A 13,927-nucleotide genomic window follows, 5' to 3' on the forward strand; every position below is an offset into this window, starting at 1 on the left:
TCAGAATGCACAGAGAAGAAATTGAACAAGTTTTATAAATGTAATGAGACTATTTTGAGTATTAGACAGTGAATGAAACTGACAATATTATGTTTTATAAAGATTTCATACTATTCATACATTCTTTGTTTTTATATTTTGGCACCCTTATTTTCAAAGGTTTCATGTTTTCACAGGCTCTTGGCACTGTGCTTAAGGGGCCTGGTGGCTGAACTTGCTCTGGTGATGGAGGACTTTGACCTTCTGCATGTCCTCTAGCGAGCTCTCTGGCAAGCACGCAGAGTGTCTGACATTCTTCTCCTGCTTTGGTAACAATTTCATCTTCTTAAAGGCAAAGAAAGCCTGCACGGGCCAAGCTGTGAAGCCAAGAGGGTTGGAAGACAAATATATATGTGTGTGTATCTTTGTGTATATATGTGTGTGTATGTATACGTTTGTGTATATATGTACGTATTTATGTAGCTGTGGATGTATTTATGTATGTATGTGCACGTGTATATGTGTGTGTATGTATATGTGTGTATGTGTATGTGTGTATAAATGTATGTGTATGTGTGTATACATGTATGTGTATGCATGTGTATATATGTGTAAGTGTGTGTGTGTGTGTGTGTGTCTGGTGTTTTTCTAGTGATGAGGTTCACTGATACTATACAGGAGCCTAATTTTTTTTCAGAGCAAAGTTGACATTTCTGATCAATGTATTGCTTCTACCCCCAAAAAATTCAGGGAAGACAAGGCATGGGAAGGAGTATTTTTTTGAGCATTGCTTCAAGCCATATTCGGGGACTGGCCATAGCTCTGCTTTCATGGCCCACAGCCTCAGATGAGGAACCAAAACAAATGTGGAAGATGACATGGGAGAAGGGTCGACTCTGGCCTTGACTAACTGCAGAGGCATACAGTGGAAAGGAGAAAACCCCTTCAAAAACAACCCAGGCATAGAGGCAGGGAGGGGAAAGCCATGCACGGTCTGAAAAGTCAGAAAACAGATGAGCATGACTCTATGATCAGAGGAGTCATCTTTTCAAGAAGAGAAGATGTGTATGGCTGGGGTGCTGTTAACTATCAAGTGAGGACTTTGAAGGCAGGAATTTGAAGGTAGCTACATCTAACATGTTACAGGATCTGCCTCTAACAGGTGGGCAACATGCAGGAACAGACGTGGAATTTGAGTAGAGAGAGGGAATTATACAAAAGAAATGGAAACTTGAAGATGCCAGAAATGAAAATCTTGCTGGGTGCAGTGGCTCACGCCTGTAATCCTAGCACTTTGGGAGGCCAAGGTGGGCGGATCATGAGGTCAAGAGATCGAGACAATCCTGGCCAAGACAGTGAAACCCCGTCTCTACTAAAAACACAAAAATTAGCTGGCCATGGTGGCGCGTGCCTGTAGTCCCAGCTACTTGGGGGGCTGAGGCAGGAAAATTGCTTGAACCCAGGAGGTGAAGGTTGCAGTAAGTTGAGATTGTGCCACTGCACTCCAGCCTGGTGACAGAGTGAGACTCTGTCTCAAAAAAAAAAAAAAGAAAAGAAAAGAAAAGAAAATCTTAACATCAGAGATATAGAAATCCTTTGGCAGGTTTATCAGCCAACTAGACAAAAGCAAGGCAAAAAAATATGTGAATTGAGGCAAGATCAATAGAAATTAGCCAACTATAACACAGAGAGAGTAAAAACAAAGAAACAAATCAGCAACCCCCAAACCAAACACCCAAGATGTGTGGGACAATACCAATGGTTTCACACACATGTGATCAAAGTCCCAGAAAAAGGGAGAAGAAATATTTAACAAGCTACTTGAAGAGATAATCACTGAGAATTTCCAAAATTAAAGACAAGAAGCCACAGAACCAAGGAGCTCAGAGAACTGAAGCAAGATAAATACAAAGGAAAATATACCTCAGCATATCATAGTCAAACCTGAAACCAAAGATGAGAGAACTTGAAAGCAGCCAGAAAGAAAAAGTTACCCAGTAGAGTAAAAAATAAAGCAGTCTTCTCAGGCAGTCTTGTGAGTTATGGGTCCACTAGATAACCCAGGAGCCTTCTAGAATATTCCTCCATTTGGGGGCAATTAGCTTAAGCAGGTAACATCCCAGCCAATTAGCCAATTAGGAGGCTGAGTGGCCTCCCATGCTCCAGTTCTACATATCCTGGCCCTGGCTCTTGTGTCACACCCTGCCCCTGCTCTCTGCACACCCTGGGAGGCCCTGCGCTGGCTGGTGGCTTCATCACCCCTCAAACACTATTTATTGCCTCTGAGCTGGGAGGAAGCTGAGCAGGTGGAGGCTGGATACACTAGTCACTGACCTCAGTGACCCTTGAGGCAGGCCCTGGGGTCTGACTGCTGCCTCACATTCTTTCCTGGGAGCTGAGCAGCCTGGAACAACCAAAGCCTGAGTCCAGCTAGTGCACCAGTCAGGGCGCTGCCACAGAGATGTTCACTGCCACAGGCAGCAGTGCTGTGAGCGGGCAGCTGCCAATGATTCAGGCCGCCACTGGTCAAGAAGATTCGGTTTCCTCTCTCATCACCCCCAGGCTGTCTGCTAGGCGCCCCGTGTCCTCACTCTCTGGAAGAGAGGAGCCTTTCCTGCAGAAGCCACAAGGAGGCAGCAAAGTGCTTGTCTAAGGGCCTCAGCTGGCCTGGAGAGGGGCCGGGAATTCAAGAATTAGAAGGGAGGGAACTGCGGGAAGAGTGACAGGAGGGGAGCTGGTGAGTTCCTGGGAAGGTGCAGGTGGAGCGTGGACAGCAAGTGCAGCAGAGGGAGAAGGCATTCCTGACCCATGCTGGGACACGGGGATCCTGCAGAGGACTCATGGTGGTGGAGTCTGCTCTCCCTTGGACTGGCGACCCTTCCTCCTCGCTTGATCGCCTACCCCCAGCAGGTCCTCTGCTCTGTATGGCACAGATCTATCCCTGCAAATGACCCTTTGGGCAGCAGTTTTTAGGAGCTCTGCCAGGAGGCCCTTCCCATGGACTTCCTCAAGCATGCAGCGTGGCCCCATTGATTCATTTACTCATTCATTCATTCAACAAGTACCTATTAGGCACCTAACATGAGGCAGTGTTCTAGGTGTTAGGGATACTGTAGTGAGTAAAACAGATTTTTAAAAAGTGCTTTCACGGCCAGGTGCAGTGGCTCACGCCTGTAATCCAAGCACTTTCAGAGGCCGAGGTGGGCACATCACAAGGTCAGAAAATCGAGACCATCCTGGCTAACATGGTGAAACCCCATCTCCACTAAAAATACAAAAAATTAGCTGGGCGTGGTGGCGGGCGCCTGTAGTCCCAGCTACTCGGGAGGCTGAGGCAGGAGAATGGCATGAAACCGGGAGGCGGAGGTTGTGTGAGCCATTATCGTGCCACTGCACTCCAGCCTGGGCGACTGAGCGAGACTCCATCTCAAAAAACAAACAAACAAACAAAAAACTGCTTTCACAAAGCTTACATTCTATGGGGGGAAAAGACAAGAAACAAAAATAAGTTAGTAAAATGCACAGTTATGTCAGAACGTAAAAGGTTCCATGGAGAAACACAAATTTCAAGAGGGATAAGGCAGCAGAGTGCAGGGGAGTGGGTGTTACCATTTAAAGCAGAGAGGGCATGGCAAGACGTTTCAGTGAAGACTTGAAGCAGGTGAGGAGGTGAGCTGCGGGAAGGGCATGCCGGGCAGGGAGAGCAGGCTGAGGTGAGAGCCTGCCTGGCACACTCAGGGGGCAGCAAGGTGCCCGGGGTACCTGGTGTGGGTGAGTGGGAGGGTGGGAGGAGCCATGTTGCAGAGGCCACTGGGAGACCGATCACACAAGGCCTTGTAGGCCACCGTAAGGACCTCTGTTCACCCGGAATGCAATGGGAGCCATTGCAGAATTCTAAGCAGAGAAGTGACATCATCTGCCCTTCAATTCAAGAGCATCGTCTGGCTGCAACCATGAGCATAGACTGGGAGCAGGGTGCAGGGAGACCAGCTGGAAGCTGTTTCAATTCCCACCCCATTCAGAAAGCCTAGTCATGAAGGCCGGACGTGGTGGCTCACGCCTGTTATCCCAGCACTTTGGGAGGCCGCGGTGGGTGGATCACCTGAGGTTGAGTTTGAGACCAGCCTGGCCAACATGGTGAAACCCTGTCTCTACTAAAAAATACAAAACTTAGTCAGGCATGGTGGCAGGCACCTGTAATCCCAGCTTCTCGGGAGGCTGAGGCAGGAGAATTGCTTGAACTTGGGAAGCGGAGATTCAAGTGAGCCGAGATCATTGCACTCCAGCCGGAGAGACAAGAGTGAGACTCTGTCTCAAAAAAAAAAAAAAAAAAAAAAAATGCTTAGTCAATGAGCTCAGATGGCCCTTCCACCACGAAGCTTCCACTAATCCTCCCTAAGCCTCCCCTTCTCCTGGGGGCGGGCTCTCCTGCCTTCGTGCGTGGATCTCTTCCAGCATTGGTCCATCTTGCCTTTGTTCTGGGATTATCGGTGAGCCTGTCCTCAACCCCACTAGACCTGAAACTCTTTAAGACGGATGCCCAGTTGCTCTCACAGCTGTAGCTTCCCCTCTACCCGGACCTTCCGAGGGCCATGCACACAGTAGAAATCAAGTCAAGCTTTCCCTAAGGAGTAAGTGCTCCCATCCCTCCTTGGCTGCCTCTGAGGCTTCTTCCGGGCTGTGTTTCTGCCTGGAGCGCCACAATTGTTGTATTAAATGCTTGGCCACCATGACAGCCCTAGTGCCTTCTGTGAGCTGCACGTCACCGTCCCTCAGCACAGCCAGGTTTACAGGACACAGCTTGTCACCGGCCCATAAGGCAGCCTGTCAGCACTGGCAGGAAGCACACACAAACCAGTGAGTTTGCACAACCAGTGGCCTCTCTGGAGGCTCCTGAGGGCAATTAAATGTGTAATTTTTCATTTATTGATTCCTTAAACATTTATTGAGCACCTACTGTGGTGCCATGATCTGTATTAGGCAGCAGGGGCACGGAAGTGAGTAAAACTCATTTCCCAGGAGCCTACTGCAAACACAGGGTGCTGACTGGATGCAAAGCACTGGCACAGTTACAGAAATAAATTCAAGTATTGTCCTGAACTCCCGAGGACTCACAATCTACCCACCACTCCTTCAGCAATTGTACTGTGCCAAGTGCTGGAGTTGGCGATGAAAACAGAGGGGTCATGGCAAGCCTCGCAGGGTGACGCTTGAGTAGAGACTTGAAAAGGTGGGGAGGCAAGTCATGGGGGAATGGTGACATTGGGACAGACTCCCCTCACACGCCAGTGTGGAGAAATAGTAGTAACTGGTAGGGAGCTAGTGTGGGAATGCAAGACAAAGTGCAACAGAGAACGGGGAAGACATATGGCAGTGAAGGTCTGGGGAGGCCTTTGGGACTAAGTGGGATCTCCATGAAATGTGGAAGGATGGGTGGAACTATTGCAGGGGGCGGGAGGCAGGAAATCCAAGGGAAAAGGACACTGTAAGCACAGAGCATGTTCATGTGGCAGCAAGCGGCCAGCCTGGGTGTAGTTCCACACCACGTGTTGTAGGAGGTAAGCCCAGCTGGGGCTGGATGTGGATGGGCTTGAAGACCAACCAGAGGATGCTCCTCTGTAGGCAGTGGAGAGCCACTGATGACAACGTGGAGAATTTAAAGAATGGAGACAGGGAGAGCAAGGAGAGGAGCAGGTGTGGAGGTGTGCACAACAGTCATGTAAAGAACCAGCTACAACTGTAGTCACTCACTCATGCCTTTGCTTGTCCACAGACATAGTTATTATGCACAAAACCTCATGCCGATTGAAGGTGGGATAAGACAGATGGGGAGAAAACAAAGAAAAACAAAACCCAGTTTATGTGGAGGATTTTAAATCAAGGGAGAGACAGACACCAGTAAAACCCGAGCACATTCTTCCTTGAGGTCCGTGATATGATGCTCTTCTTGGTTTCCCACCCACGTTCCCCACACTCCTCCAGCTCCCGCGGATTTTCATTCTCTTCTGCCTGTGTTCCCTAGGGGCTGCTCCAGTGCCTGGACTCTCCTCTCATGCCACAGGACATCCCAAGATGACTTCAGATTGCCCTATTGCCTCAAACATCAGCTGTATGATGAAGATTCCCAAATCCATCCCCAATTCCAATCTCTCCCCTGAGTCATAGAGCTGTATATGCAAACGCTCAACTGCACATCCCAACTGGCTGCCCACTGGCACCTCCAACTCAATCAAATGAAACTCATCACCTTTCCTTCTCATCCCCAACCCTGCAGCTCCACTTGTGCCTCTGGTCTCAATGCATATCTGCCAGCCTCATCCACTGCCAAAGCCTGAACTGGGCATCATAGGTGCCTGAGCTCCTGCACCCATTCATGCAATCTCTCACCAAGCCCTGTCATCGTCTACATCTTTTGTGTCTTCCCCTCAGTGACTACCCTAAATTGGGCCACCAACTAATCTCCCTGGCTTCTGTTTTACTCTTTCAATCTATGCTCCATACTAAGCCAGAGATATCTAAAATGCTGGTCTAATTCCACACTTCTGCTTAAAAATTCATTAATGGCTCTTCATTCTTCTCAGGATAAAGTCCAATCATGGCCTATAAAGATTTTTGTGACAGCTCTTCAGCCTGGCTGTATGATATTCCATTGTATGCATGTGCAATGATTTATTTAATCAGTCCTCTAGTGAGAGATGTGTGAGTTGGTTTTTGCTAAACTTGCTAATATGAACAATGCTCCAGCTGATAACTGTTTTCTTTTTTTTTTCTTTTTAAGAGAGGCGGTCTCACTTTGTCCCATGCTAGAGTGCAGTGGTATGATCATAGCTCACTGCTGCCTTGAACTCCTGGGCTCAAGAGATCCTCCCACCTCACCCTCCCAAGTGGCTGGGACTACTGCACCCAGCTAATTTTTTAATTTTCATTTTTTTGTAGAGACGAGGTCTCGCCACTTTGCCCAGGCTGGTCTTGAACTCCTGGGCTTAAGCAGTCCTACCACCTTGGCCTCCCTAAGTGCTAGGATTACAGGTGTGAGCCACCACACCTGGCTGATAATTTTTTATGTAATTTATTTTGCATATATGAAAGTACATTGGATCAGAAATTCTATGCATTTGTAATTCTGACAAGTCTTAATGAATTACAGTTCTAACAGCAACACGAGAGTGCTTATTACCCTACAACCACGCCAAGGCTAAGTGTCCAACATCTAGATTTTTTGCCAATCAGTGGGTGAAAAATTATACCAAATGTAGTTTCAATTGTCTTGTGAGGTTGAGTATTTTTTCATGTTTAAGAGACATTTATCTTTCCATTAACCATCCCATTTTCTTATTGAATTTGCTATTTTTCATATTGATTTGTAGAGATTTTGTACATATTAAGCAAATTAGCCCCTCTGACTATGATACGGGTTGCAAATATTTTCCCTACTTTGCCATTCGTCTTTGTTTATGGTGTTTTTCGCTCTGTAGAAATTATAGATTTTTATGTTGACAGAATTTGTCTTTTTTTAAAGCTATGAGAAAATGTGTGCCATTCTGGAAAACACTTTCTCTACTGTGACATTATAAATTTGTGGTTTTACTCTTTTACATTTTTTTTTTTATTCGGAAATGGAGTCTCACTCTGTCATCCACGCTGGAGTGCAGCTGCACAATCTCAGCTCACTGCAACCTCTGTCTCCCAAGTTCAAGCAATTCTCCTGCCTCAGCCTCCCGAGTAGCTGGGATTACAGGTGCCTGCCAACACGCCTGGCTAATTTATTGTATGTTTAGTAGAGACGGGATTTCGCTATGTTGACCAGGCTGGTCTCAAACTCCTGACCTCGAGTGATCTGCCTGCCTCGGCCTCCCAAAGTGCTGGGGTTACAGGCATGAGCCACCAAGCCTGGCCTCTTACATTTATTTAAACATAATTGTTTCATATGGATTTATTTTAGTGTAAGAACTGAAAAGAGACACCACATTATTTTTCTCCAGGTGACTACACAATTGTCTCAATGCTACTTAGTATATCATCCATCTTTTCCCTACTGACAGACAATGCCATCTTTATCATTTACTGAACTTTTTAATGCTTCAGGTCTATTTCTGGACTATTATGTTCTCTTTGTTTTTTTTTGAAATGGAGTCTCAGTCTATCACCCAGGGTGGAGGGCAGTGGCGCGATCTCGGCTCACTGCAACCTCTGCCTCCCAGGTTCAAGCGATTCTCCTGCCTCAGCCTTCTGAGTAGCTGGGATTACAGGTGCACACCACCATGCCAGGCTAATTTTTGTATTTTTTTAGTAGGGACAGGGTTTCACCATGTTTTCCAGGCTAGTCTCAAACTCTTGGCCTCAGGTGATCTGCCTAACTTGGCCTCCCAAAGTGCTGGGATTACAGGCATGAACCACCACGCCTGGCCTATTATGTTCTCCTGATCAAAATGTTTATGCGTGTGCTAGTGTCCTCTGGATTTTACTTTTTAACTATTGTATTAATATGTGGTATAGTGCTTCTCCTCTCATTAACCTTACTTTTCAAAATGTTCTCATGGCTATTCTTTTTGTTTTGGTTGGTTGTTTTTCATTCTGAGGATGCTACTGAAGCAACATGGTTATCCCTGATGCAAAAATTTCCATATGAATTTATATTCAGGTTGCATACTCTGTTGGTATTTTTATTAGATCTGTGTTAAATTTATGGATTAATTTATGGAGAGCTGACATCTTTATAATAGTGAGTCTTTCTACCCAAAAATAGAATATGCCTTCCTATTTATTCAAACTTCCTTTGGTGGCATTTTAGTTTTGAGTACTGATATGGTTTGGCTCTGTGTCCCCACCCAAATCTCATCTTGAATGGTAATCCCCATAATCCCCACATGTCCAGGGAGGGACCTGGCGGGAGGTGATTGGATCATAGGGGCAGTTTCCCCCATGCTGTTCTCATAATAGTGACTTTTCACGAGATCTGATGGCTATCTAAGTGTTCCTCTTTCACACTCATTCTCTCTCTTGTCACCTTGTGAAGAAGTTGCCTGCTTTACCTTGCCTTCTGCCATGAATGTAAGTTTCCTGAGGCCTCCCCAGCCAAGTGGAACTGTGAGTCAATTAAACCTCTTTCCTTTATAAATTACCAGTCTCTGGTATTATCTTTATAGCAGTGTGAGAACAGACTAATGCAGGTACCTAGATCTAGCACATTTATTGTGCTTGGTTTACTGTGTTGTTGCTGTTGTAAACAATACAGTCTATTCTCTTATATTCTCAAACAGGCGGTTTTAAAAAAATACTCATTTCTACCCATTTTCCTAAAATATCTTATTTGTATTAGTTTTTCAGTTGATATCCTTGGATTTTTCATGTAGGCTATCATATCATAAATATTTTAACTCTTCTAGTTTTTATATCTCATTCTCTTCTTTAATTACCTAGGCCAGTACTTCCAAAGGAAAATTAAATAAAAAGAGTCATGGGGCCATCCTTGTAACATACCTAATTATTCAGAATAATCCAGATTTCTTCAGTGAGCATGATGCTGGCCTTTGGAGTAAAATGTGTTTATCATGTTACAGAGGCTGGAGGTTTCATACAGTTTTGTCTGTGATTCTCTTACCTAGGGGGTCGATATCTCAGAGGGTTTCAATCTGTGCATGAGAATCTTCCTTTGCAGATAGTTTCTTTTCCCTTACAGAAACAAACAAACAAACAAAAAAAAACACAGTATACAGATCTCAAGTAGAGTGTACGCTGACTTATATTGCATTGTGAATCCCAAGGTAACTTAGTATTGGTCAATAGCTTTATTTGATTTGACTTCCTAGGAAGATAAAATACTTGAGCCAACAGCAGCAAGATCCTGTGTCCTCTGACTGGGTCCCAGGAGGTAGCTGCCCTAGCTAAGACAGCAACTAGTCCTGCTCTAGTGGACAAGAGTGGAGAGGGGCTGTGCTATCAAAGTCTGGGTCCTAGAGTCAGACCACCTGGCAGGAGGCACTCAGACCTAAGCCCTAAGAGCAGTAACAACAGTTAACATTTTTTGAACACTTGCTATATACCACCTGTGTGTTTCAGTAGTAAGTGATTTACTCCTCACAACCATCCTAATGAAGTGGGGACTATTATTTCCCCACAGATGATGAAACTGGGGCACAGTAATGTAACTTGCTCAAAGTCATAAGTTGATAGGTGATAGAGGCAGTTTCAAACCACGTACTTTGGCTCCAGAGCCTATGTTCTTTTTGATTGTTTAGTTCTACGTACTCACAGAGCCTATATTTTTGGAGGGTTTTTTTGTTTGTTTGTTTGTTTGTTTGTTTTGAGACAGGGTCTCACTCTGTCGCCCAGGCTGGAGTGCAGTGGTGCGATCATGGCTCACTGCAGCCTTGACCTCTACAGGCTCAAGCAGTCCTCCTACCTCAGCCTCCCAAATAGCTGGAACCACAGGTGTGTGTCACCACACCTGGCTAATTTTTGTATTTTTAGTAGAGAAGGGGTTTTGCCATGTTGCCCAGCCTGGTCCTGAACTCCTAAGATCAAGTGATCTGCCCGCCTCGGCCTCCCACTGTGCTGGGATTACAGGCGTGAGCTCCCAGGCCTGGCCAGAGCCTATGTTCTTAACCACTGTGTTCTAATCCCCCAGAAGATGGAGCCTGGGGCCCTGAGCAAAGATCCAGGAGGAACCATGAATGTGGCCTCCATTGTAAACCACATCAGCCCCAGGGAAAGAGTGCCTGACTATGAAAGACTACTCTAGAGCAGGGGTCCCCAACATGTACTGGGCTGTGGCCTGTTAGGAACTGGGCTGCACAGCAAGAGGTTAGCAGCAGGTGAGTGAGCATTACCACCTGAGCTCTGCACTCCGCCTCCTGTCAGATCAGCGGTGGCATTAGATTCTCATAGGAGGGAGAACCCTACTGTGAACTGCACATGCGAGTGATCTAGGTTGCACCATCCTTATGAGAATCTAATGCCTGATGATCTGAGGTGGAACAGTTTCATCCTGAAACCATGTTCCCCAACCCCCTGTCTGTGGAAAAATTGTATTCCACAAAACCAGTCCCTGGTGCCAAAATGCTTGGGGACCACTGTTCTAGAGCCAGGAAGAGTTAACTGGAAGCTGGATAATGGGTGCCATTGCTAGCTTTTCTTTTTATCCACATTCTTCTTTTGGTTTATTTTCTTGCCCCTCTTCCTCTGCCTTGCCCTAAATGTTGGCATGTCCCATGCAATGGTCTTGAGCCCTCCTCATTCTCTTATCCACACTCTCTCCTTAAGCATCCACATCCAGATCTTCCTGATGATGACTCCCCAGTGGATATCTCCAGTCCAGGCCTCTTCCCTGACCCAACTAACGTGCCCACCTCTCTATTCTACGGCACCACCGAGATGCCTTACAGGCACCTCAAACTTAACATGTCTAAAACAGAACTTTTTTTTCTGCCCCTGTACAAACCTGCTCCTCCCACAGACTTCTCTGCAGTCAATTTACATAAGATACTTATTCAATAAATATTTATTAAGCACCTACTATAGCAGTGAACAAAATAGACAAAAACCCTGCCTTCCTAAAGCTTACATTCTATTCCTGGAAAACCTATAGTAAACAGAAAAAAATAAGTGAATTAGAAGATAATAAGGGCAAAGGAGAAAGCCAAGAAGAGGTACAGTGAGCAGGGGATGAGGACTGAAATTTTTGAAAGAGCAAGTGAGAAGAGCAGGAGGTGAAGTCAGAGAAGCAACAGGGGGTGGGCCATGAGCTTTTATCCTGAGGAAGATGGAGGACTTTGAACAGAAGCAGGATGTGAGTAGATTGCCAATGTAATAGGAATACCCCAGCTGCTGTGAATAAACTAAAGAAGGGCAGTAAGGATGAAAGCTGGGAGACCAGTTAGGGAACTCTTGCTATAGTCCAGGTAACAGATAATGGATAATGGGGAGTTGGACCAGGAGACCGTGGAAAACTGGTAAGATAGGGTCACATTCTGGATATATTCTGAAGCAAGGGGTTCTACCATCCACCCAGGTTCTTAGGCCAAAAATCTCAGTCTCATCCTTGATTCTTCCTTTTCCCTCATATCCCATATCCAATCCATCAGCAACTCCTTGGGGTTCTATTTCCAAAATGTGCCACAGTCACAGTTCCTGTCCATCTTCACCACCCCCACATGCCAGCTAAACCACCTGGGTTTACCTCTCACCTAGATCACTGCAATACCCTTTTACCTGATCTCTCTGCTTCCTCTTTTGCCCCCTGCAATCTAGCCTTCACAAGCAGCCAGAGGGATCATTTTCAAACTTAGATCATATCACAGGATGCCCTTGTTTGTGATCCTTTAAGAGCTTTGCAATGAACCAAGAATAAAGGCCAAAATCCATACTGAGAACTACACGGGCTGGCATGGGCTGCCCTCTGATGACTTCTCTGTTCTCAACTCTTTCCCTCTTTTTATTGATTGCCCTGCTCCAGCCACACCGGGGTCCTTCCTGTTCCTCAAACTCACCAAACTCCTTCCTGCTTTGGAGCCAGAGCTATCCCCTCTGATGGGGTCGGTGTACCCCACCTTATTGCATGACTGGTTGCCTATCGACATCAAATCTCAGCTCAGTCATCACCTCTTCATAGAAGACCATCCTGAGAACTTTCATCTAGTATAGATACTATACTACATATACTAACTATAGCCAGTATAGTCCATCACGCTGTGTAAACAGAAAACACAATCTTGAGCAGGAAGCTGCCCTTTAGAAATCCCTGCATCCATACCACAAGGGTGCCTAGGTTTCTTTTTATCCAATAGTAGGGAGGATTGAGGACCAGAGGGGAAGTTTGAGTTTCCAGGTACCAAACAGGAGATGATGGTGACCACCACCTTTCCCTCGTGACACCCTGGGGGAAGGAATTACCTCAGGCAGCTGGAAGCCAAGAGTTTTCCTTTCTCCTCTTTCACTCAGGAAGTTGTGGCTCAGTGCAGTGGCTTACGCCTGTAATCCAGCACTTTGGGAGGCTGAGGCGGGTGGATTATTTGAGGCCAGGAGTTCGAGATGAGCCTGGCCAACATGGCGAAACCCCGTCTCTACTAAAAATACAAAAATAAGCCAGGCGGGTGGCAGGCACCTGTAATTTCAGCTACTTGTGAGGCTGAGGCAGGAGAATCACTTGAACCCAGGAGGTGGAGGTTGCAATGAGCCGAGATTGTGCCACTGTACTCCAGCCTGGGTGACAGAGCAAGACTCTGCCTCAAAATCAATCAATCAATAAAAAGAAGTTGTGTAGAACCTATTTTTTTTTTCATTGTAAAATATGGCCGGGCGCAGTGGCTCACACCTGTAATCCCAGCACTTTGGGAGGCTGAGGTGGGTGAATCATTTGAGGTCAAGAGTTTGAGACCATCCTGGCCAACATAGTGAAACCCCATCTCTACTAAAAACACAAAAATTATCCAGGCATGGTGGCGCACACCTGCAATCCCAGCTACTCAGGAGGCTGAGGCATGAGAATCGCTTGAACCCGGGAGGTGTAGGTTGCAGGAGCCGAGATCGCTCCACTGCACTCCAGCCTGGGTGACAGAGGAAGGCTCTGTCTCAAAAAAAATAAAACAAAATTTAAAAACCATGTATTAAAAAACTGGAAAATAATTAGAGAGAAAAATTACTACTACTACCACTTGGACATGTGTTAACATTCTGGTGCATTTCCTTCAACTGTCTTTTCCTTTGCATGTTTTTAATAGTTATCATGAATTCATGTATATTTAATAACATTAATATTATTAATGTTCTGTGTAATCACTTTTTATAAAAATTATTTCAGGCCGGGTGCTGTGGCTCATGCCTGTAATCCCAGCACTTTGGGAGGCCGAGGCAGCCTGATCATGAGATCAGGAGTTCAAGACCAGCCTGGCCAACATGGTGAAAACCTGTCTCTACAAAAAAAAAAAAACTTAGCTGGGCATGGTGGCAC

General features: G+C 45.9%; 1 protein-coding gene across 3 annotated transcripts in view; it reads right to left on the reverse strand.

The window, feature by feature from the left end:
- Window positions 1-13,927, reverse strand: part of PRPF40B (pre-mRNA processing factor 40 homolog B) — a 73,136-nt gene that overhangs the window by 58,052 nt on the left and 1,157 nt on the right. The gene's annotated exons all lie outside the window — the stretch shown is intronic.

This window comes from Gorilla gorilla, chromosome 10 (genome assembly GCF_029281585.2).
Source record: "Gorilla gorilla gorilla isolate KB3781 chromosome 10, NHGRI_mGorGor1-v2.1_pri, whole genome shotgun sequence".
Taxonomy (NCBI): domain Eukaryota; kingdom Metazoa; phylum Chordata; class Mammalia; order Primates; family Hominidae; genus Gorilla; species Gorilla gorilla.